Consider the following 26,699-nt stretch of genomic DNA (forward strand, 5'->3'; position numbering starts at 1 on the left):
ATACAGCTCTGTCCGCGGTCTCATGGCAGGCCCCGAGAGTCGAACACCACCTTCAGGCAGCGCTGACCACTATCGAGCCCTGGCTTGAGAAGTGGCGCATCAAAATTAATGTAGGCAAATGTCAGGCTACGCTCTTCACGAAGAGACGCGGCAGACTGGCGGGCGGTCTGAACTTCTTTGGTGAGGTAATCAGATGGTCCGACAGCGCCAAGTACCTGGGGGTCACCCTAGACCGCGGACTGACCTACCGTCAGCATGTAACTAACATTTCAGGCTCCGCCCATGCAAGGGTATCAAAATTATTCCCTCTGATCTATGCTGAAAACAGCCTCACACCACAAAACAGGCTCCTCCTGTACACGACGATGGTTAGGCCGCTACTCGAATATGCCTGTCCTATATGGGGCGTGGCCGCTGATTGCCACCTGAGTAGGCTGCAGTCCGTTCAGAACCGGGCCCTGCGGCTTATTACGGGTTGCGATCGGTACACACGTATCACTCACCTCCACGACCTGTGTCAAATAGACACTGTTAGGGTGAGAATGATAAACTTAGCCAAGACAATTTACAGGAGGGCCCCACTTAGTGGTAACCCTCTTATTCACAATCTAGGCTCCTACGATACTCGCGGCCTCAAACACAAGAGACCGCTGGTACTCGTAACGTAAACTTCTCCGCGCACCTAGCGCATTTTACTTTCTCCTCTACGTGCCTAGCGCCACTACTGTACAAATAACTACGTAACACAGCGCTAACCAATGGTAAAATCGTGGTCTGCGAATCAGATAGTATACCTTCTCTTTACTTGTGAAACACTCTACCTTCTTTCCTATTTGAAGCAAAGTGTGTTTATTTGTGGGAATAAGGTATTGTTTTACTTGGTCTCTTACTAGCTTAGGGAATGTTCCATTCTACTTGTGTTAAAATTGATTACGCTTCCTCAAAACTTCTTTGTAGTTGGACTTTGAATGATTTCAATTCTCGTAAAATTCTTCTGATCTAGTCATTTTGTACCTTAACAAAGACAATATTAATGATAACTTATGTTTGATCGTCTGTTGTTCCCATTTTTCTTGTACCTGTGTATACCAAAGATTATCTATTTTACTCATTCTTGTATAATACATGTTATCTCTTTTTGGTGCTACTATAATACAATCTGTTACTTGAAACCTGTTGTTTGGGGTGTTATCATTCATGTATCCCCTCCCATTTATTCTAAGTGTACCTACTACGGAATTCCTCTTGGGAAAAGGCCCAAAATATAATTTCATACGTTACTCTGCTGACGTCTTGCGATATTACATTTATTGTTTGTGGTTACTTGATCACGATAATCGGACGGCGTAGTATTTTTTATACCTCACGCTTCCCTGCACCCTGCTTGGTCTGGTGTTCTATTATAGCACATTAGCGTATGGTTGATAGGAGTCATCCCCTCCCTCTTTTCTTAGGAATTATTACTATTATTATTACTCTAATTACCAAAAACGTAACATATGGTAGCAGACTACTTTCTGTTTTAGTGTCCTCATTTTCTATCTCCTTAGTTGTTTTTGTGTTCTTTATCATGGCCTGTTTTTCGGATAACTTCCCTTTAGGGGAAGATTCTTCTTTACTATCTTCTCCGATACCACAAAATTTATCGCTACCTAATCCTCTTGTACAAGATTTAATTTCCCTTTTTTCTTCTTCTCCTTCTATATACCCATCTTCAACTAATCATACAACTGATTTCTTATCTGACGATATTAAACCTTCCTTCTCACAACACCCTATGGCTCCCCCCCCCCCCCCGCCTACTCTCATCCTCCTGTACCTACTACTTTTTTCGGTTGACAGCTCCCTCAGTGTACAAATTATTAAACAGTCACTACTTCAAGTTCCTCAATTACTAGCGACAGATCCTATTAGCTTCACTATTTGGTTGTTTTCAGTTCGAAAAATTTTAAACATAAAAGTTGCTTCTTTCCCGCAATTAATCGGCCTCCTTTCTACTAAGACTACGGGTTTTTTCTACCTTTTGGCTTGACAACATGTCTAATTTTTCGAACTGGTATGAATTTAGGCACGCTATACATAATTATTTCCTACCACTGGAAGTTCGGTATAAATTAAGCACTGAATTCATCAGACGTCACCAGTTACCGAATGAACCTGCCCATATTACACTGACAGAGCAAATGCAACACCAAGAAGGAGTGGTCAGAACTTTATGCCAATTGCAGGGTAGACTGACGTCACTGAGGTATGCTCATGATGTGAAATGCGCCGCTGTACTGCGCACGTAGCGAACGATAAATGGGACACGGCGTTGGTGAATGGCCCACTTCGTACCGTGATTTCTCAGCCGACAGTCATTGTAGAACGTGTTGTCGTGTGCCACAGGACACGTGTATAGCTAAGAATGCCAGGCCGCCGTCAACGGAGGCATTTCCAGCAGACAGACGACTTTACGAGGGGTATGTGATCGGGCTGACAAGGGCAGGTTGGTCGCTTCGTCAAATTGCAGCCGATACCCATAGGGATGTGTCCACGGTGCAGCGCCTGTGGCGAAGATGGTTGGCGCAGGGACATGTGGCACGTGCGAGGGGTCCAGGCGCAGCCCGAGTGACGTCAGCACGCGAGGATCGGCGCATCCGCCGCCAAGCGGTGGCAGCCCCGCACGCCACGTCAACCGCCATTCTTCAGCATGTGCAAGACACCCTGGCTGTTCCAATATCGACCAGAACAATTTCCCGTCGATTGGTTGAAGGAGGCCTGCACTCCCGGCGTCCGCTCAGAAGACTACCATTGACTCCACAGCATAGACGTGCACTCCTGGCATGGTGCCGGGCTAGAGCGACTTGGATGAGGGAATGGCGGAACGTCGTGTTCTCCGATGAGTCACGCTTCTGTTCTGTCAGTGATAGTCACCGCAGACGAGTGTGGCGTCGGCGTGGAGAAAGGTCAAATCCGGCAGTAACTGTAGAGCGCCCTACCGCTAGACAACGCGGCATCATGGTTTGGGGCGCTATTGCGTATGATTCCACGTCACCTCTAGTGCGTATTCAAGGCACGTTAAATGCCCACCGCTACGTGCAGCATGTGCTGCGGCCGGTGGCACTCCCGTACCTTCAGGGGCTGCCCAATGTTCTGTTTCAGCAGGATAATGCCCGCCCACACACTGCTCGCATCTCCCAACAGGCTCTACGAGGTGTACAGATGCTTCCGTGGCCAGCGTACTCTCCGGATCTCTCACCAATCGAACACGTGTGGGATCTCATTGGACGCCGTTTGCAAACTCTGCCCCAGCCTCGTACGGACGACCAACTGTGGCAAATGGTTGACAGAGAATGGAGAACCATCCCTCAGGACACCATCCGCACTCTTATTGACTCTGTACCTCGACGTGTTTCTGCGTGCATCGCCGCTCGCGGTGGTCCTACATCCTACTGAGTCGATGCCGTGCGCATTGTGTAACCTGCATATCGGTTTGAAATAAACATCAATTATTCGTCCGTGCCGTCTCTGTTTTGCCCCCAACTTTCATCCCTTTCGAACCACTCCTCCTTGGTGTTGCATTGTCACTGTCAGGTCAGTCAGTGTATTTGGATTCTATTATTACTTATAGTGATGTCTTGAATATCTCCTATAATACTTCTGAATTGATTTCCATTATACAGTTTTATGCTGCCCCATCATTCCGTATGCCTTTCAATGTACTCGCTCCCCCTGTTTTTCTCTTTCAACTCTATAACTTAGCCCATCAACATACTATTAATTCCTTAGGTGACCGTTCATATTATGCATCCGTTCCTCCACCAACTATTTCTTCCACTCTGTCACATCCCTCTTTGCTTTAGGTTTCCGCCGCCACTGTTCGCCCTTCTATAACTTGTTACCGTTGTAAATTACCTGGCCATATTGCTCACCAATGTACTACTCAGCCTTCGGGAAACTCCTTCCACCCGCGTCATTAGGCAGTAGACGTTCGTTTGGGGGAAATCTGCCTCGCGTTACTCAGACTACCTCTTTGACATCGTCTTCCCAATTCACTCCTGATTCTGTCTCCTTACCTCCTACCTGTCATGTTCTGGTAACTAATAATAATCTTCCATCGGTTGCTTTACTTGACTCAGGTGCGGCTATTTCTCTTATTAGTTTCCAGTTTTATGAATCTCTAACTGAAATAAATCCTCACATACATTATCTTCCATCTTCCACTCGTTGTCTTTCCGTTTCCAATCAACCCTTGGATGTTACTGATACTGTCTCATTGCATATTAAAATGCTACATTTTTCTTGGTCTTTTACCTTTCAGATCGTAAAAGACCAATAACGGACCATTATATTGGTATCGTAAAAGACTTATCAATTCCTATCATTTTGGGTTATGATTTTTTCTCATACTGGTTTTCTTCTTGATTCGGCACACTCTAAAGTTTTTTTCCCTTTTCTGACAAGTCTGTTCCTTTAATTCACACACTTGATTACCCTTCTGTTTCACATTCCCTCTTTCCTACTATTAACTCAACTCATTCGGATCAGGTTCAAGCCTTACTCACTGAGTTCTCTGACGTCATCACCTCCAACTTGGGTACTGTTAACAACTTTTTTGCACATATTGATCTCATAGATTCTACTCCTGTTCGTTCTTCCCCTTATTTCCTCAGTCCTCCTCGAATGAAAGTCTTAAATCAGTTAATTCAGAAAATGTTGAAAGATAATACTATAATACTTTGTTGTTGATAAGCCCGATGGCTCTGCGAAATTTATTGTAGATTATAGGAAACTCAATAATAAGATAGTCTATGATGCTTATCCTATGCCTAAATTGAACTCAGTCTTTCAACATTTTTCGGGTTCAAATTTTTTTTCTATTTTTGACCTTAATTCTGCCTGTAATCAGCTCCGTTGGACGATATTAGTTCTCGGTATACTGTATTTATTACTCCCAATGGTCTGTATCAATTCAAAAAGTTCCCTTTGGTTTGAACTTAGGTTCTCAGATAATGCAACGTTTTATGGATTCTTTATTTTCTGACATTAAGTATAAATATTTGTTTCCTTTCATTGATGACATTCTGATTTTCTCACCCGATTTTCAATCTCATTTGTCCCACGTTCGTAAAGTCCTTACTCGTCTTCGCAACGTTGGCTTAACTGTGAATCCCTCAAGTCTTGATTGCCCAAAGTTCTATTAAATTTCTCGGACACATTTTAAGTTCGCAAGGTATTGCCGTTGACCCCGAGCGAGTCTCTGCTATACATAAAATCCCACCTCCAACTAAAAACGTTTACGATCCTTCTTAGGGATGGTTGGGTTTTATGCTAAGTACATCACTAATTTATCTTCTATTGCTGAACCATTAAACTTTCTCAAAAGAAAAGGTGTTAAATTTCATTGGTCCTCCCGTCAAAAAATTGCATTTGATCTTTTGAAATCTAAATTATCCCATGCCCCTCTTCTACAAATTCCCGATTTTAATGTAACTTTCGAACTATCTACTGATGCTTCTGATGTTGCTATCGGTGCCGTCCTACAACAAACCATCAATGATCAGACTCTTCCCATTGCATATTTCAGTCGCATTTTATCTCCCGTAGAACGTAAATATTCCACGTATGAAAAAGAAGCCCTTGCACTTATTCTTTCTATTGAACATTTCGCTGATTACCTTGATCATCGCGAATTTATTGTGAGTACCGATAATCAGGCTCTTTCTTGGCTTCTCCATAATGCACCAAAAATTGGTCGCACGGGTCGCTGGTTACTTCGATTGTCTCGATTCAATTTTTCTCTCAAATTTACTTCTGGGTATAATAATTCTGTCGCTGATGCTCTTTCTCGTCTCTTTGAAGACCATCACCTTCAGGCTTCTGAGCTAGATTCCATTCCTATTAACTCTGCCATTTCCGTTTCCTCTTTAACCAATTTTCCCCTTTCTTTTCAGTCTTGTTTGCAACATCAGCAGCTTGACCCGTACTGCCAACTTTCTCGCGACCTTGCCTCTCAAAATTATTCTGGCCCATTTCGTTTCCAAAAGCTATTACTCATTTTTAAACCTACACCCAAGGCTACTCCTCGCCTTGTTCTTCCTTTCAGTCTACGTTCTATGGTCTTTCAATATTTCCATGATTCTCCTGTTGGAGGCCATTTCGGTAGAGCCAAGACCTATGCCTGCCTCGCCTCTCAATTTTTTTGGCCCCAAATGCGCAGAGATATTTTCTCATGGGTCCGTTCTTGTGCCTCCTGTCAGAAACACAAGCCTCTAAATCATCTTCCTTATGGAACCTATGCTGCCTCTCCGGCTACTTATCCTTCCGAAAAATTCTATATCGATATTGTAGGCCCAATAGTTAAATCATCCAAATCTAATTATTATTTTTTCACGTTATTGGATGGCTTTTCTAAATTTCTTATTGTTCGCCCTTTGCGAAATATTTCTTCCCAAATTATCATCAATCTTTTGTCCAATCATATTTTTCCTATTACAGGTCTCCCTAAGCTTCTTGTTTCCGACAACGCATCGATTTTTACTTCTAAACCTTTTTATAATTTTTGCTTCTCCTTGGGTATTAAAAAGATCTGCACCTCCCCCTATCACCCCCAAGCGAATACTGTTGAACGTTATCATAGAAATCTTAAAACATTTTAATCTATTTTTCATTCCTAGAATCAGAAGTTATGGGATACTGAACTTCCATATTTCGTTCTAGCCCTAAACTCTACCATAAACATTTCTACGAGTCATACCCCAGCTAAACTTTTTTTAGGTAGGGAGTTTAATACCCCTCTTTCTCTTACTTCGGATTTACCTTCCCTTTTGGATACCCCCTCTGATCGTCTCAACCATTGTCAGTTGCAACTTGCATATCAAAAGCTCCTTCAGGCCAGGGAGGTACACAAAAAAGCTTGTAATTCTCGTGTCTCAACCCTTAAATTTAAGTTGTTTGATCTCGTTCCTCTCAAAAATCACCCGGTTAGTTCCGCATCCCAAAATCTTTCCGCTAAACTTTCTCCTCTTTGGCTGGGTCCTTTTCGGATTCTTTCCTTTCCTTCTCCGAATACTGCCCAGCTCCAATCTCTTCAGTCCCCTATCGACATTAAAAAGGCACATTTTTCCGTATTAAAATCATTCCATACCTAATTTTTTTTCGTAGGGTGGGAGATGGGTATTGATCAGGTCTGCTGTCGCTTTCCCTTTTTTATTTTGCTCTCTTATTGGTTTGCTGTCCATCACTCTCTTCCCTTTTATTTTTTTACTTTTGCTTTTGCTTCTGCTCACCCGGCCCTGCTCCCACTGCTTAACTCCTTCATGCCTGATCCTCCCCCTCTTCTTGTAAAATTTTTCTTTATTATCCCCTTTTGGGATACATTTATTGATTAATATTACTATCTTGTATTTTAAAATCATCTTGCAGACCATTAAAAATCATATTTTATTGTATACGATCCTTATCGTTCCCTTGCCTGTACCCTTTTCTTTCCCCCCTTATGTTTTTTCCTGTAATCCCCTTCTCTTTCTCCTTCTTTATTTGTTCTTTCATGTTATTTTTATCTTTTGTTCCTTTTTTTGCTGCATCATCCTGCTTGTCCCTGAGATGGCTCCTCTTCGGGACATCGTGGCATCTGTCTCATCTCCTGTCTTCACTTTTCGTCTCATCGGGCTTCTGCTTCATCTGCTGTCTGTATTTTCTTCACATCGTGGGATCTGAGCCGCCTTTCGTCTTCATCTGCGCCACATTGGACGACCTGTGCAACCCTCGTCACCATCTTCATGTCGTCGTGCTGCCTCGTCACCTCTTTGGCACCAATCCTTCGGATTTTTCTGGGTGGTGGGAGTATGTTACGTGCTCCCGATCTCAACCTTTCTCTTACCTTGTGCATACTTCATCGCTCTGTCCCTGTAGACATTATACTGCTCTGCTTTCGTTCCGTCTGTTTTCTAGTTTCCCTCACTACTGCTGGGCTTTCGCCCCTCCTCGCGTCACTTCCTGACGTCATCTGTCTCCAGTGCTTTCTAGGCCTGCCTTCCCTGGCCTATATAACTCGCCGCTTCCTTTCGACCGGCAATCAGGTGTGCTTCGCATATTGCAATTAAGCAGTGGGAGCTTGTGCTTTTCGCACGGCTGGTCCGTGTTGGTTTTAACCTGACTTAATCTTCTTCTTCTTCTTCTTCAGACCGGGTGAGCAGACTTATTATTATTATTATTATGCTTTCATATTTGCCCTTTTGTTGCCTCGATAGGCTCTGCCACTGTTTTGGACTCTGAACTTTAGTCCCTTCAGGACTCAACAAAAATTTTAGTGCACTAAATCTCGCTTCTCTGACCTATTATCGGAGTGTCAAGGAGAAGGAGTTGTGGACCGGCAACCTTATAAGTGCCCTGGAACTTTTTCGTGTGGTGTAGTGAACGTCATTTTCCATCATTTTGAACTGGGACTTTGCAGCCTGATCCCTACCTATTTTTCCATCCCCTTTCTTTCACTTCCTTATTTTTCTTTTACTGGTGTTCTCCCTCGTTCTTTTCTCCCTATTTTATTTCTATGTTACTTTATGAAAATCTTAAAAGCTAACCAATGGTAAAATCGTGGTCTGCGAATCAGATAGTATACCTTCTCTTTACTTGTGAAACACTCTACCTTCTTTCCTATTTGAAGCAAAGTGTGTTTATTTGTGGGAATAAGATATTGTTTTACTTGGTCTCTTACTAACTTAGGGAATGTTCCATTCTACTTGTGTTAAAATTGATTACGCTTCCTCAAAACTTCTTTGTAGTTGAACTTTGAATGACTTCAATTCACGTAAAATTCTTCTGATCTAATCATTTTGTACCTTAACAAAGACAATGTTAATGATAACTTATGTTTGATCGTCTGTTGTTCCCATTTTTCTTGTACCTGTGTATACCAAAGATTATCTATTTTACTCATTCTTGTATAATACATGTTATCTCTTTTTGGTGCTACTATAATACAATCTGTTACTTGAAACCTGTTGTTTGGGGTGTTATCATTCTTGTATCCCCTCCCATTTATTCTAAGTGTACCTACTACGGAATTCCTCTTGGGAAAAGGTCCAAAATATAATTTCATACGTTACTCTGCTGACGTCTTGCGATATTACATTTATTGTTTGTGGTTGCTTGATCACGATAATCGGACGGCGTAGTTATTTTATACCTCACGCTTCCCTGCACTCTGCTTGGTCTGGTGTTCTATCATAGCACATTAGCGTATGGTTGATAGGAGTCATCCCCTCCCTCTTTTCTTAGGAATTATTACTATTACTATGATTACCAACCAAAAGCGTAACAGGTGTAATACCCGTTAAGCGTGAAATGTTTCTAATATTTGTTCAGTTGTATCAACTAGCAGAACAGAATGCGTAAAAAATTGCCCATTTCTGTAGTAAAGTACGGTATGTGTTCAAAGTGAAAACATCTTGAGATTTGGAGCCCGCCTCCGACGACAGCGCGGTCCTAGGAATCAGCTTGTTTTGATGAAAAGGGATTTGTCATACTGGCCAAGCGATTTAAAGTTCGATATTCGGTTTCTCACTCTGTTGAAGTTGGACACGAAAATGCAAATGAGCGGTTGATCGTTGAACAAAAGAAAGTGAGATGTAAAAATTCATGCATGGCTGTTGGTGCTCTAGGTTCAAATAAATCGCAGGGTCCGGTTTGAAAATTTCACAAGAATGAGTCGATGTTCGGGAATTGTAATGAGAAAACACTGTAATCATTGTAGAAAAACTATAGACTGAGCTTTTCTGATAACACCGCGGAAAATACGTTGATTGAACAAGTAGTCGCGAAGTCTGTATCTCGAAACAGTGGCGTAACTGCTGTTACGTGCCACCTCTATACTTCCTGCTGGAAGGGACTAATACGAGTAAATCATATGCCCAGGGAGCTCCCAGCCAGCCTTTCCTTGTATTCTTCTGTCCGTCTCGTTTCTGGGAGATGCAATGAGAATCTTCAGTCTCTATAGCTCATTCCACTTTAAGAAAACAGTATTGCTCTTATGGACTTACAAGGAGTGAACACACGCCCTCTGAGACACCCATAATTCCTCGTGATTAAGGGATATTACACTGTACTTTGTTATGTATTATGAAAGATAGATAAAAAAGGATGAATAATTTTTGCCCGTGAGTTATTAAAATAATTAGCCTACATAATATTTTCTTTTTCATAAATACATTCGTAAGGAGGAAGCACAATGGCGAGAACAGTCATCACTTCGTTGCCTTCATTGTCGTTCTTCTGTGTTGCTCTGGTACAAGCATCATGTAGTCCCTCACTCTGTGAACCGCCGGCAGCTCTCTTCTGAAGTCGCCTGCAGTATTTAATTGTTGCGTGTGCTTTAAATCAGTGCGTACTTGTCTTGTGTTGAGTGAGTATTATTCGATTAGCCTACGTGTGTGATTTCTTTCTTTTATCATTAATACAGTGATTTATTTGCATTATGGCTGAGAACGTTCATTAATACAGTGATTTATTTGCGTTATGGCTGAGAACGTTACGATACGACAGCACAGTAGTACCCCGCGTTGCTTGGTGAAATTTATTAAATGCATCCCTAACCCCTCGAGCCCATAAAAATTATTTGTCTATTTTCTCTCCCAATTTGCCTTACACTTCAATGCTGGTTTTATTATGTGTATTAGTTTACCTCTGATTCTGTACAAAAGAAAATAGCCCCTGTAAACCACCCGTCCCCTTTAGTCCATAAAAATAATTTGCAGCTTAGCTTCTTCCGCTTTTTACTTTGAACGTAAGTACTGCATTTCACACGTTTATGTGCCGCCGTTTTCCCGCGATGATGTTGAGCAGAGCTGTTCAGTATGACAACCCTGTTGTCATAAGAGCAATACTGATTTCTTAACATGGAATGCAGTGGCGGCTGATGGTTTAAAAGTTCAGTGGTGCACAATTTTTACCAATGACATAATATGATTACAGGCTAATTTTCAAATCTAGATACATCAACAATACTTTTTTATTAAAAATAAAACAAACATTTTACATTTCTATTTTCAGGAATATTACTATAACGCATCAACATTTTTTCATTTAAAAACTCTTTTACCATACTGAAATGAAACACTTTGAGGTAGCCTAATTCCGGTATTGAAAAAATATCCTTTTCTAATGTATCTGGTTTCTAAATGAAACGTGGCGTGGGCCTTCCCATTCGTTTCACCTCGGATTGTTCCTCGGCAGTCCGTTGGGGAAACAGCCTAGACATTAAAGACTGCACCGAATTCATGATCTGGCAAAATACCACTAACTGATAAAAACGCACAATAATAAAAACACACATGCTGACACGAATGTTTACACAACGAAATCAATAAGCTACTTAGCTTGTACGCACATAACAAAGCTCACGACTATACTAAAAGAAATGGCGGTGTTTATTATCAAATTTAGAGACAGTTATATATTCAACCACGGCCGACTTGATGCGTCGCTCTAGCCAGGACGAATAGCTCTAGCTAGCTACTTACGGAGCGCAGCGTGGGATCCAACCGGCCGTGATCCAGCAGATGAACTTCCATCCGGTGTCGCTAGATGACACTCCTGTTCTATAACAGAATCTCACATTGAGCAGCAACGGTCTCTAGAGACTATGGTAGTAGTTGGTTACGTAGGAGCACGGCCGATTTGATTCGTCGCTCTAGGTAGCTCCTTAGCGCAGCGAGGGATCCAGTCGGCCGTGGTAGGAGGAGCCAGGTTGATAAACCTCAAATAGCTTAATATGATCATATTAAGCTATTTGTAAACCTCCATTTAAGCAATGTATAAGAAGCCACGCCTATCTTTTCCTCTCCCCGCGCACCCCTCTAGCAGCCAAAAAGCACACTTCTAGCAGCCCCGCGCACCCCTCGAGCAGCATAAGATTCATCCTAGCTCAGGTTGACTTCCCGCTGCAAACTTTTCGGCTCCTGCAGTGAACATCTAAGAGTACCGGGTTGTAAAGTACCCTGTAGTCAATATTAGCTCTTTCAAGCTCTTGAAAGATTTGTCTTGTTGAATGTAAATACAGTAGTTGAGTAATCCAAATGATAAAACTTTACCTAAAATAAACATAAAAATTTAATGGGGGTAGCGCAAACCTGCAACCTTATGGAGAAACCGCCCCTGATTTGGAATGACCTATAGCTACATCGCTAATATTCCGATACTCACCACCCGAGCTCTAAAAAGAAGTCTAGCTGCGAATAGTGTGTGTGTGTGTGGGGGGGGGGGGCACCGTCGCAAAGTCAGGGAGTTTGTTTAGTTATTGGAAGAGTGTTAATGGTCGTTGTTGTGAGGAGTATTGCCCTGCTATTTAGTTGAAGAGGACAGAGACTTGTAGCCATCCATGGTTGAATAGAATTATTGGGTCACCCTGAAATAAAACAGACGGTGTTTTATATTTCCCCCATACATTGAGAGCTCGCTACAAATTAAACACTGCCACTATCTCGGAATAGGCTAGATACACAAAAGTCGAAATTAGGTTTAGTTTTCTGTCTGTCACGGCACAGCAAAACGGTTCAACAGTAATTTATTTATGTTGAGGCATATCCTGTGTGTGTTCTAGGCTCAGAGTTGGCAACTACATAATTGAACAAAAGTAATCGAATTACTTGTATCGATTACGTTCCGTTTTTTACAAGTTGCTTTACGTCGCACTCACACAGATAGGTGTTACGGCGACGATAGGATAGGGAAGGGCTAGGGGTGCCAAGGAAGTGGCTGTGGCCTTAATTAAGGTACAGATTTGCCTGGTGTGAAAGTGGGAAACCACGGAAAACCATCTTCAGGGCTGCCGACAGTGGGGTTCGAACCCACTATCTCTCGAATACTGGATACTGGCTGCACTTAAGCGACTGCAGCTATCGAGCTCGGTGATTACGTTCTTAGTAATGTTTACTTGTAATCTTTGCGTTTTACATAATGTAATTTTTACTCGTAATTTACTTCTTGAAATAAGATTGTAATCGTCACATTGTAGTAATTCATATACAGAAACTGGTGAAAATAATGCATTCAGTTCCACTATAGCTTCATCAGTTCTAGATGAGGTAGTCCTTCAAGTGCTCCTGCAGGAAGATGTAGGCATACTTTCCCCAAAGATGTCTATGCCTAACGGTGTGAATTTTAAGAACCAGGTATTGCGATTTTATTTTTAAAGTAAATGGCTAATTATTTGAAACGCCACAAGCCATTAACTTTATTTCGAAAGTTCCAGGGTATCATGTTTAGTCTCACCTGCTGTTTTTTTGTTTTCAAATAATAATCATTTTATTTGCAAACGCGGTGTCTACCTCGGTGGTAAATGATACACAAAAATGCATTGTTCTCAAGCACTAAATTTTAAATTAAAAAAAGAAAATAAGACATTTCCTAAAATACAGTATTATACAGTTTACATTAACAATTTTTCTATTAAACACACAGCTCATCCTTAATTTACCCCAGTCGTTTCTGCAGAAAAAAACAAAAAACAAAAAAAAACATCTAATTGTATACTTGTGGTCAGCCCTACCGATATAATTATTTTCCAACTGAAGCATCTCACGGATTTTCCCCCATGCTCCCTCTCCTATAACTCTAGTTTTCTCCCTTGTCTTAAAGTTTCCCACCCAAGTTTCTCTAACATTTCTGATGTACTACTTTTTCTCCTGAAATCCCTTGTTACAAATCTTGCTGCTTTCCTCTGCATACCATCTATTTCTTTTATTAGGTATTCCTGGTGAGGATGCCAAACACTGTTTGCATATTCTAGTAAATGTCATCAACGTGATCCTTGCAGTGCAAATTACTTTCAAATCTCACACCTATAATATTTACACTTGCCATCTTTTGGGACAATTACCTCATCCAAAGTATATTTAAATTCAGTCTGTCGGTCTTTTTGTTTGTTTGTTTGTTTGTTTGTTTGTTTGTTTGTTTGTTTGTTTGTTTGTTTGTTTACCTGTTAGCCCCGTGGTGATTGTGCTGGTGATTATTATTTTAAGAGGAAGTACAACTGTACAACCATCCTCTATTAATACAATCAGAGGGGAAAATGGAAGGGGTCCGACATTTTGAAAAATGAAGGTATTGGCCAAAGAAAAACAAGAGCCACAAAGGGCGTGAAAATTAAACATTCCGTAGGCCTTGACATCTAATACCGTCGGAGTCGGAAAAGAACAAGAGTTGACCACGGGAGGTCGGATAGGATAGATGAAAGTGAGGAGTCTGGCACAAATAAATGGAAGCAATCGCAGGACTCAGCTAAGGGCCCCGAGATTGTCAACCCACGCTCCCAAGTCATAAGCCTCTGGGGACCCTTTTAGTCGTCTCGTGCGATACGCAGGAGATACCGTGGGTATTATTCTATCTCCCACCTACAGGGAGATCCTAGTCCCGTTTCTCGATACGGCGTCGGGGAAATCTCACTAGCGACCATAGCCACTAAAAACAAAACCTCTCCATTATTACAGCCCCATACGAAAAAATATCAGTGATTTCCTTAAGACTGGCTTTCTGTAAATTAACTCTAATTTTAATGACTACTTGCAGTAATTATTTCTCAGGTAGTCTAATTACTTGTTGCTTGAACATTTCCCATCAATGACAAGGCTAGCGTCTGTTTTCTTACTCTATTTCAGTATGACTCATTAAATGCACTCACATGCTGCTCCGACATCGTTCATTCGTCTACATTGGTTACAACAGAGGTTTACTTGTTGATTCGATTTAATAGAGCATTTATTGATACGTGGTTGTCTAAATTTTTATTGCTTATGGCCGGTTTAACTATATTTATTGCTGGGTTAGGAGCTAATTTGATTTGAAAATTATTGCTTTGTCAACTTTAAGTCAACTGGGATTAATAATAGTCCGCCTCTGTGGTGTAGTGGTTAGTGTGATTAGCTGCCACCCCCGGAGGCCCAGGTTCGATTCCCGGCTTTGCCACGGAATTTGAAATGTGGTACGAGGGCTGGAACGGGGTCCACTCAGCCTCGGGAGGTCAACTTAGTAGAGGTGGGTTCGATTCCCACCTCAGCCACCCTGGAAGTGGTTTTCCGTGGTTTCCCACTTCTCCTCCGGGCAAATGCCGGGATGGTACTTAACTGAAGGCCACGGCCGCTTCCTTCCCTCTTCCTTTCTATCCCTTCCAAACTTCCCATCCCCCCGCAAGGCCCCTGTTCAGCATAGCAGGTGAGGCTGCCTGGGCGAGGTACTCCTCCCCAGTTGTATCCCCCGATTCAGAGCCTGAAGCTCGAGGACACTGCCCTTGAGGTGGTAGAGGTGGGATCCCCCGCTGAGTCCGAGTGAAAAACCAACCCTGGAGGGTAAACAGATTAAGAAGGAGAAGAAGAAGAAGAAGAAGAAGAAGAAGAAGAAGGGATTAATAATAAGAATTTTAGCTATAGGATTTCCAAAATTGGCTTCTTTTTTTCCACCTTCTAACCCATCTGTCATTTAAGGCTCTTTTATTTACTGTATATGTGCTAGTTCAATAATTCATAATTATAAAGGATTCTCAAGATATTCGATTTATAGGAAATATTTGTAGTCAAAAATACCGCTAACGGCTATGTGTTTTAATATGTCTAATCTTGCGTTATGTTGTATACCTTTCTTGGCTGGGTTCTATTCTAAGGATTTAATTTTAGAAATTGTTGGATTGTCTATATTAATGTATTTAGTTTTGTAAGTCAACGGCTGCAGCCGTGTTGATCTCCGAAGTTAAGTAACATTGGGCGTGGTCAAGATTTGGATGAGTTGCCACGCGCTGTTGGTGGTGGGGTAAGGGAATGGAGGAGTAGAAAGGAACTGGCCACTCTACCGTACGTAAACTCCGGCTCGGTACACCTTTGCGGAGGTTCGGACCTGCCTTCGGCAGAATCAAGGCCGGATTAAGGGGGGGGGGGGCTAAAGGGGCTGCAGCCCCGGGCTCCGCGTGCCAAGGGGCCCCGGCCCTTGGCCGGACCTAAAATGGTATAAAAAGGCCTGCTGCTCCACCTCCGTGCATGTATATGAATATTTACGCTCGCAAAATATCAAACAGCGCTCTTCCTTCTTATCAGCTGTCCGCGTTAGTATTTCATCGCTGCTAGAATCAATTACCGTCCGGAGGTACGAATCCTCGCTACTTACGCACTGTAATTATTGTAAAGGTTATTGTTGACGAAAATTTAAATCTGGCAGTTTGCGAGTGCCGGCAGAGGGAAAAGGGGGGAAGAGGTCTAGGAAGTTGAGCGGGAGGGGACAGGGGAAGCGCGGTGGAATGCGCTTGTAATACTATATCTTTGCATAAGGAAGAGAACTTCCAGTTCACCTCTGATTATTGAACCATTCTTAAGTTACAACTGTATTGTTCCTGTAAAATGGATAGAAAATATCTAGTGGTGCTAAAAAGCGTAAATTAAAAGAACAACATTTGAAAGAAATTGAAAAGTTGCCGAAAATATCAACATTTTTTGACAGGAAGTCTACAAGTGCATCGACGACTGAAGAGACTGTTACTGGTGAATTGGAATCTTCCACAGGTAAGCGAATAGTGTCATATCTAAGTCTGCTGTTTTATGAGAGATTAGGTCTTTACGGAACTGGAAAGCATGAGCATTAGGAAAATGGTTTTAGGAACAATGAAAGGGAATCCTAATGTGTATTTTAAACTTCAGTCACATTGTATGGAATACTCGAAGTCGTAAATAATAAATTGCCGACCTCGTTGGTGTAGTGGTAGCAATAATGACTGCCACCCCCGGAGACCCAGGTACCTTCTCCAGCATTGCCTGGGGGGTGCCTTCGTATGGGGTCTCAATAACTTGATCAGGGCACTCCGAATTAAACCCAGACCCGACACGGTGTGGTCACACGTTTACTTACTTAGTAATAAATTATTTAATAAATACACGAATTAAAAAACCCCAGAGGTCTACAGCCGCGGAGGACCTTGTCTTACCAAGTGACTGCTGCCCAACCTCTAGGACCTGCAGATTCCGAGGTGTTGTGTGGTTAGCACAACGCATCATCTCGGTCGTATTCTTCGTTTTCTTGCCCGGGCTGCCATCTCATCGTCAGATGACTCCTCGATTGTAATCACGCAGGCTGATTGAGCCACTTGCTAGCCCTCAGGTACAGCTGAAAATCGCTGACCTAGCCGGGAATGGAACTCGAGGCCTCCGGGTGAGAGGCAAACACGGTACTCCTACACCACGGGGCTGTCTAAATACACTAACACACAAGTAAATTACTTGTGTTCTTATGTTGCAGGTTCAGATTTAGTACTCAAGAATGAGGCCGTGTGTGTCATAGAGCCTGGTTGCAGCTCTGCCACTGCTAATGGCAGTCCTGCTTCAAATCTTCCTTCTGCTGATCCTGGTTATTGGCCTGAGTGCATGATGGACGAGTTTAGAGAGCAATGTACAGTATTCAGCTTGGGCCTCAATACTTTCAAAATCGTTCAGTTACGGGAAAGTATCTTGAATCCAAACAAGTGCAAAAATCGCAAAATCGTTATTTGTCAGACAGTTTGTTTATGCGCAAACTCAGAAATGGAGACTCTGTTGAAAGGATTTGGCTTGTATATTCACCATCTACTGGAAAAGTGTTTTGTTACCATTGCAAATTACTTTCAAATGACAAGATGAACTCTGCATTTTCTTCACGTGGTTTTTGTAACTGGAAAAAAGCAGACGAAGCTGTCAGTAGCCATGAAAACAGTATAGAACATAGGAATGCAATTAATTCTTGGCTGTATAGGAAGAAAATTTCCTCGCGAATTGATAGTCAGTTAGTTAAACAGATAACTTTAGAGTCCCAGTACTGGGGCGAGGTGTTGAAACGAATTGTGGCAGTCATAAAATTTTTGTGTGTGCGAGGACTAGCATTTCGTGGAGAAAATGAGATTTTTGGAGTGCATAATAATGGGAATTATTTAGGAATCCTTGAACTAATTTCCCAGTTTGACCGTTTTCTCAAGGAGCACATTTCAAAACACGGTAATGAAGGAAAAGGGAACCCTTCGTATTTATCATAAACAATTGCCGAAGAACAGATTCATTTAATGGGGGAAAGGTGTTAAATACAATCCTAAGTGAAATAAAATAATCAAATTACTATTCACTGATAGTAGACTCTTCCCCGGATTGTGCTCATGTAGACCAATTGTCAATTGTATGTAGATATCTTCATTCTGGGGAAGTCAAAGAAAGGTTCCTTTGTTTTAAGGCTATAGAAAGCCACACAGGAAACTCATTGTTTAATGAAGTAATATCATTTTTGGATAGCAAAAGCATACCGTTGAGTCAATGTAGAGGTCTTTCTTGTGATAATGCGGCGAATATGTCTGGCCAGTACAATGGGTTCCAGGCACAACTAAAGAAGGAAAATAAATTTGCCCCGTTCGTGCCTTGTGCAGGACACTCATTAAATTTAGTCGGAGTAAGTGCTGTTGAATCCTGTCGTGAAGCTTTGAAGTTTTTCGCTTACCTACAACGACTGTATGTTTATTTCTCAAGCTCTCCTCGTAAATGGGCTATGTTGACGAGAAATTTGGAACCGCACTTAAATTACAAACTTCTTCACCTGAAGAGTTTGAGTCAAACCAGATCGTGTTGTCATTATGAAGCAGTGAAAGCCTTGCGTATCAACTATGACAATATTTTGTGTGTATTAGATATTATATGTGAGAATGCTGAAGAAGAGAGAAGCAAAATCACTGAAAAATAAGTTCATGAAATTTGAATCGGCTTTTATGTGTGTCTTTTGGCATGAAATTTTGGAAAGATTTGATAAAGTTAGTGTGAGTTTACAGAAACCTACACTAGACTTGTTAACAGGTTGTAAACTTCTGGAGTCTCTGGTTACATTCACAATCAATGAAAGAGGTAATTTTGACAAATATGAAGAGGAAGCTAAAAGGTTATGTGAAAAATATCTCACAGGTTTTGAGCACAAATCTGAAAGACAATCAAAGAAGAGATATGCTGATGGTAATGCCCTTAACGAAACTATTTTGAAAGGAAGAAAAGAATTTGAAGTAGAAACATTTTTGGTGATAATTGATAGTTTATGTAGTGGACTTAATAATCGCCTTCAGTCTACAAAACATTTCAGTCATTGTTCCAGTTTCTAGTAGACTGTAAGGCTTCGTGTACTGTGGATGAAACTTCTCTTAATAACTGTTTACAATTTTACCGAGATGATTTCGACGAATCTTTGAAACTAGAAATTAAACATTTTTATGATTTCATTAAAAGTGTAGATGTAGTTACTTGCCAGGAGATAGCTAAATACATATACGAAAATGATTTGATTAGTGTATTTCCAAATGTATTTGTGGCATTGAAATTGTATTTGGTAATTCCAATAACCAATTGCGAAGCAGAGCGTTCTTTCTCTAAACTGGCACTAATCAAAAATAAATTACGGTCAACCATGCTTCAACCAAGACTGGACGGTTTGACTATCATGTCTTTAGAACATGACATAACAAAGGAGTTGTCATTCGATGATCTTTTACAGTCATTTGCAAATCTGAAGGCAAGGAAAAAGACAGTTTTAATGTAAAAGTTATTCAACTACCAATTAGGTCAGTTCAGTACAGCATCGATTATCCGAAAGTATTCGGGAATGGGAACGATCAGATAAGTGAGTTTTCGGGTAGCCGATCATTTGCGAAAAGTCTGATCCTACGCCATAAGAGCAATGGAGTAATACTGAACATTTTCAAAGTTTATCTGTTTCAAGCTTCCGTCCTTATTGTCAAATGCACTTATAATCTTTGAATAGGTATCACTCTTCATTTAAATGTTCGTTACTGTGTTCTTCCAGCTCCAAATTCTTGAACTAATCTTGACCCGCCAACACCATCTTTAACTAGTCTATTTTAAATTTATCGGAAAAACATAAAATGACCTGTGTTCCTTCAGACGTCATTGCGAACTGTGCAATCATTCATTTCATTTCAATACCTGCCACAAGCGAAGATTCATGCGCCACTGACGCCAACGGCAGTATTGTTAATTACGTCAGAGTAAAAAATAGGTAAACGTTGGATGAAAAGAGTTACAATTGGCTGAAATGGACCTAGATTACAATTATAATATATTTTAACGATATTTCTGTATTTTTGGATGCGAGGCTGCTGACGTAGAAAGGAGAAAACGTTATTTTGTCACAGCACTTGCGGATATGCATAACGCAGATATTTCAATTTGCTGACTGGGACACTTTCTGTTAGCCGATATTTATCTTGATCGACATTCGGATAATCGATACTTTACTGCAGGCAGGAACGAGTTTGCCAAATGATATAACGAAGGACAATGTAGTATTATGACTTGTAAACAAGTAGTACAAGTCATAATACTACAATGTCCTTCGTTATCTCATAATACCACTTGTGCTAGCTTTTTACATGTTGATTTAGTTTTAAATTTTAGATTTTAAATTCATGTAATGCCAATAAGATAATGGGAATGAGTTCGTATTAAGTTCTGTTTTGTATGTCGATTTGATAGTGATGATGAGACAAATGTAAAATATGTTTTGGCATTATGAAATATTAACATGAAAAATAGAGAAAAATTGTATTCTATTTCAGCACTTCCCTATTCATCAATTTAAGTGGAAGTAGTTCTATAACGACTTTAGTATGCTAGTCTTACGTGATGTTACGAAGAAGAGGCCCCACATTTTTAAATAGCCCAGGGCCCCCAAACACCTTAATCCGGCACTGGGCAGAATACACCCTTACTTACAGTTTTTAAAATATTTTTTTCTACATGTCTAACAGTGTGTTATTCATTGCGATTAGTATATTATTCAATAACGGGTGAATTTAATTCTACTTCATTTCATCCTTTAAATGACGTTGAATTATGTTATAAAGAATATCAGTGTTAGTGATGATGGCGATTTTACGGGGGTGTATATTGAGTTGAATTATATTTCCATCACCTTCTATAATTTGTTTACCAAGTAGATTAAAGTTGTTGGCTTTAGCTTGTCAGAGTGTTAGGAGGTTGATTAGGACATTTCTAAGTTTTCTTTATCTTATAATTTAATGTCGTTGAGGATATTTGTATTATCTAATTTTTTAGGTTCTATATGATTTATGCCTTTTATTAGAACCTATGGGGTGAGTTATTTACCTCTATTCCTTGGGAAGCAAGTTTTTAAAACCTTGATCAAGGTTGAAGAGGGGATTGAGGGGATCAGATAATTTATAAACAATATGTTCAGTATTCTCGAGTAATCCAAAGTTGACAAAATAATAGTAGTAAGAGTTTACTTGATTAGTTTTGTTTTATGAATGATTATGTTGACTTCGTTAATTTTATACTTGGATAGCTTATATCAGAGCACAACACTGAAGATGTTGGGAAGTTGTTTAACTTGTATTTATGTATGTTGTTGGGTATTCAGCCCGAAGGCTGGCTTGATCCTCCACAGTTCCGCCAACAGCTGTCATAAATAGCCTAGGCATCACTGAAGAGGCATACTAGGGAAATGAGGTAGTTTATTTATACAATGAAAATGTATTGTTTTATTTAAAGTGTATAAGTTGAGAAATGTTAATGGAATTAAACCATTAAAATAAAAAGTTAGCAGCTTTAATTTGATCAACACAGTAAGCAGGTTCAGGATATAGAAAGTGAATGGGTGCCATACAGGGATGCTGTAGTAGAAACAGCAAGGGATTGCCTAGGAACAACTGTGTGTAAAGATTGGCAAAGGCGAACATCTTGGTGGAATGATGAAGTGAGAGCAGCCTGTAAACGTAAAAAGAAGGCTTATCAGAAATGGCTACAAACAAGGGCCGAGGCTGACAGGGATTTGTACGTAGATGAAAGAAACAGAGCGAAACAAATAGTTGTTGAATTCAAAAAGAAGTCATGGGAAGATTTTGGTAATAACCTGGAAAGGCTACGTCAATCAGCAGGGAAACCTTTCTGGACGGTAATAAAGAATCTTAGGAAGGGAGGGAAAAAGGAAATGAACAGTGTTTTGAGTCATTCAGGTGAACTCATAATAGATCCCAGGGAATCACTGGAGAGGTGGAGGGAATATTTTGAACATCTTCTCAATGTAAAAAGAAATCTTCCAGGTGGTGTTGCAAACAGCCGAGCTCGTGGGGAGGAGGAAAATGATGTTGTTGAAATTATGCTTGAGGAAGTGGAAAGGATGATAAATAAACTCCATTGTCATAAGGCAGCAGGAATAGATGAAATTAGACCTGAAATGGTGAAGTATAGTGGGAAGGCAGGGATGAAATGGCTTCATAGAGTAGTAAAATTAGCGTGGAGTGTTGGTAAGGTACCTTCAGATTGGACAAAAGCAGTAATTGCACCTATCTATAAGCAAGGGAACGGGAAGGATTGCAACAACCATCGAGGTATCTCATTGATTAGTATACCATGCAAAGTATTCACTGGCATCTTGGAAGGGAGGGTGCGATCAGTCGTTGAGAGGAAGTTGGATGAAAACCAGTGTGGTTTCAGGTCACAGAGAGGCTGGCAGGATCAGATTTTCAGTATGCGCCAGGTAATTGAAAAATGCTACGAGAGGAATAGGCAGTTGTGTTTATGTTTCGTAGATCTAGAGAAAGCATATGGCAGGGTACCGAGGGAAAAGATGTTCACTATACTGGGGGACTATGGAATTAAAGGTTAGATTATTAAAATCAATCAAAGGCATTTATGTTGACAATTGGGCTTCAGTGAGAATTGATGGTAGAATGAGTTCTTGGTTCAGGGTACTTACAGGGGTTAGACAAGGCTGTAATCTTTCACCTTTGCTGTTCGTAGTTTACATGGATCGTCTGCTGAAAGGTATAAAATGGCAGGGAGGGATTCAGTTAGGTGGAAATGTAGTAAGCAGTTTGGCCTATGCTGACGAGTTGGTCTTAATGGCAGACTGTGCCGAAAGCCTGCAGTCTAATATCTTGGAACTTGAAAATAGGTGCAATGAGTATGGTATGAAAATTAGCCTCTCGAAGACTAAATTGATGTCAGTAGGTAAGAAATTCAACAGAATTGAATATCGGATTGGTGATACAAAGCTAGAGCAGGTCGATGATTTCAAGTATTTAGGTTGTGTGTTCTCCCAGGATGGTAATATAGTAAGTGAGATTGAATCAAGGTGTAGTAAAGCTAATGCAGTGAGCTCGCAGTTGCGATCAGCAGTATTCTGTAAGAAGGAAGTCAGCTCCCAGACGAAACTATCTTCATATCGGTCTGTTTTCAGACCAACGTTGCTCTACGGGAGTGAAAGCTGGGTGGACTCAGGATACCTTATTCATAAGTTAGAAGTAACAGACATGAAAGTAGCAAGAATGATTGCTGGTACAAACAGGTGGGAACAATGACAGGAGGGTACTCGGAATGAGGAGATAAAGGCTAATTTAGGAATGAACTCGATGGATGAAGCTGTACGCATAAACCGGCTTCGGTGGTGGGGTCATGTGAGGCGAATGGAGGAGGATAGGTTACCTAGGAGAATAATGGACTCTGCTATGGAGGTAAGAGAAGTAGAGGGAGACCAGGACGACGATGGTTAGACTCGGTTTCTAACGACTTAAAGATAAGAGGTATAGAACTAAATGAGGCCACAACACTAGTTGGAAATCGAGGATTGTGGCGACGTTTAGTAAATTCTCGGAGGCTTGCAGACTGAACGCTGAAAGGCATAACAGTCTATAATGAAAATGTATGTATGTATGTATGTATGTATGTATGTATGTATGTATGTATGTATGTATGTATGTGTGTGTGTATGTATTTCTTTCATTGGAAATACATTTTAATAATATTATTAACAGTAATACACCTCTATTTTGGTTTCAATTAAGGTACATAAGGATGTAATCATCTAAGACCAGGTCGAAACTCATTGCAATATATCGCTTCTTATTTAAGGTAGATTGAAGATGAATAATTTTTGAGTGCAAATCAAATTTAAAGATATGAACTTCATTAATGTTTCCGTATTGAATTGAGATTAACGATAAGATAACTATTAGGTTCAACCTTTTCATTATTAATAGATATCTTATCGTTGCAAATCAAATGTTATAATTAACTGCAACCCTAAAAAGCTCATTCAAAACACCTTGATTTCATTCATGATATAAAGCTAATAATATAATGAATAAAAGCACATGCTAATAATTTTTCATGATGTTATATTAGATCAATTTATGATAATGATAATCGGTAGGAGAGCGATTTCCACATCAAAAATAAGAAAAATCACAGTGATTAAGAAGAATCGTAAAGAGAAGGGAAGTCGCGCTGAACTTTTAGGATCGAATTCGCACTCAAAGGGGTAGCTCTTTTCTCGGTCATTAATAGTTTTTTTGTTGTTGATAGAATTGAAGCCAAGGTCATTACAATTGATGCTAAGGTAATTGTGAATATTGTGACGATGAATATGATTTAGATTATTTATTTTGAATTAATCAATCTTTTCGATTGCAAGTCAAATGTACTTATATATACTAAATAAATAGATTATTTTCCTAATCAATAAATAGAAATATATAAGAATGATCACACTCTTCTTTTTACTCAGGAGGCGGTCCGGCCCGTTGGTATTACGGTCGACTGTAATCCTTACTTTCACTTCTCCAAGTCCAGTCAGCGCACATCGCTACCGGCTGTACAACATGCGATAACTGTTCCTTGGTTCGACTCCAGAGACAGTCTAGTAACTCACACAGTCTAACACAGTGAAGACATAAACAGCAACAGTTCAACAGTATTCAACAGCAGGACGCTACTCACAACCCAGGTCCAGTTACCCTCACACTCACGGTAACTGACACACGGCGATCCTCAATCCATAGACGTACACACACACAGTCTTCTGTCGCGTACGCACCTACTCACTGGACACTTCGACACCACAACCACAACTCCTCGTTCAGACCTCGGCGGGACACTAGAGATAGCCAACACCTCTGTCGCTCTCAGCCTAGCCACCGAACCCCAACTTACTGGATCTTACACTGACTCCGAGTCCAGCACCAACTGACTGTTCGCGGCTGGCCTCCATTGTTATAGCTTGGGCGGTGTGCACCAGAATATTCGCGATGTGGCCAGAGACGCAATATTGTCGCTGTATCTCCAAGAAACTCACAGGTGAGCCAACCGACGAGAACAATACACGGAAAGGCCGACCATGCCCTCTATGCCAGCTGGGAGCTCCTCGGTCGGCTGACTCACAAGTCCCTTCGCTACCACAGGGCTGGCACGTAACAATACTATTTTTATTTTGCCGGTTCAGTGGCTAAATGGTTAGCGTACTGGCCTTTGGACCAGGGGGTCCCGAGTTTGATTCCTGGCCGGGTCGGGGATTTTAACCTTCATTGGTTAATTCCGATGGTTCGGGGGCTGGGTGTGTATGTCGCCTTCATCATTAGAATTCATTATAGGCAGGACCCCATCTTCATACGACGTCAACTCGAAAGACCTGCACCAGGCCTCTTCGGAGGCCACACGCCATTATTATTATTATTATTATTATTATTATTATTATTATTATTATTATTATTATTATTATTATTATTATTATTATTATTAGGAGTAGTAGTTGTAGTAGTAGCATACTCCCATTTTCACACCAGGCAAATGTCGGGGCTGTACCTTAATAAGGCCACGGCCGCTTCCGTCCCACTCCTAGCCCTTTCCCATCCCATCCTCACCATAAGACCTATCTGTGTGAAGGTGGTGGCGGTGGTGATTATTGTTTTAAGAGGAAGTACAACTGGGCAACCATCCTCTATATAACACGAATCGTAGAGAAAACCTGGAAGGGACCGGACACTTCGAAAAATGAAGATATCGGTCAAAGCAAGACAAGGGCCACGAAGGGCGTGAAAATGAAAGACTCCCTAGCCCTAATGTGCTCTAATACCGTGGGGGTCGATAAAGAACAAGAGTTGATCCAAGGGAGGTCGGATAGGATAGATGAAAGTGAGGAGCCTAGCACAAGTAAGTGGAAGCAGTGCCACGACTCAACTAAGGGCCCCGTGGTCGCCAACCCACGCTCCAAAGTTCAGAGCCCCTGGGGTCCCTATTAGTCGCCTGTTACAACAGGCTGGGGAACCGTGGGTGTTATTCTACCGCCCCCACCCACAAGAAGAGACCTATCTGACTCGCTGCGACTTAAAGCAAATGGTAGTAAAAGAATAAAATGATTACTGTACCACGGCGTAACTGTATTGAAGTAGAGAAACGAGGAAATCAACTTCCCCCTTAATATTAGGTGTATCGAAATTATAATTTCCGATCTTTTGCCAGGTGTGTGCATAACGTCTTCCGCTTTCACCAAGAGATGGCGCCAGCGAACAGTATGCAGCGTATGAATTTGATATACATCAGTTTGTTGTCTGACATTAACCTCGCAATACACATACGTTGAGTCCGCCAAACACTACCGTCTGTGTTGTATCGTTCATTGATCATGCCGACGTTTGTGTCTGGAAAAGAACGTTTGCGGCACGCATTGCTTTTCTTATTTAATCAAGAGAAAAATACTACGGAAAGTCATCGTTTGCTGGTAGAAACATATGGTGAACACGCTCCATCGATTAGAACGTGTGAGACATGGTTTCGACAATTTAAACGTGGTGATTTCAATGTGAAAGAGAGTTGTGGGACCAGAGCGGTATTGTCAGCACCTCCTAGCACCTTCTCTAGGAGGTGTATTGC

At 41.0% G+C, this 26,699-nt stretch overlaps 1 protein-coding gene across 1 annotated transcript in view; it reads left to right on the forward strand.

Moving 5' to 3' along the window:
- The first annotated feature begins 8,148 nt into the window (after positions 1-8,148).
- Positions 8,149-26,699, forward strand: part of LOC136856904 (uncharacterized) — a 92,899-nt gene continuing 74,348 nt past the window's right edge. Inside the window, exon 1 of the mRNA XM_068231043.1 lies at positions 8,149-8,172. The gene's annotated coding sequence lies outside the window, so the exon portion shown is untranslated. The remainder of the gene's footprint in view (positions 8,173-26,699) is intronic.

Source organism: Anabrus simplex, chromosome 1, assembly GCF_040414725.1.
Source record: "Anabrus simplex isolate iqAnaSimp1 chromosome 1, ASM4041472v1, whole genome shotgun sequence".
Lineage (NCBI taxonomy): Eukaryota > Metazoa > Arthropoda > Insecta > Orthoptera > Tettigoniidae > Anabrus > Anabrus simplex.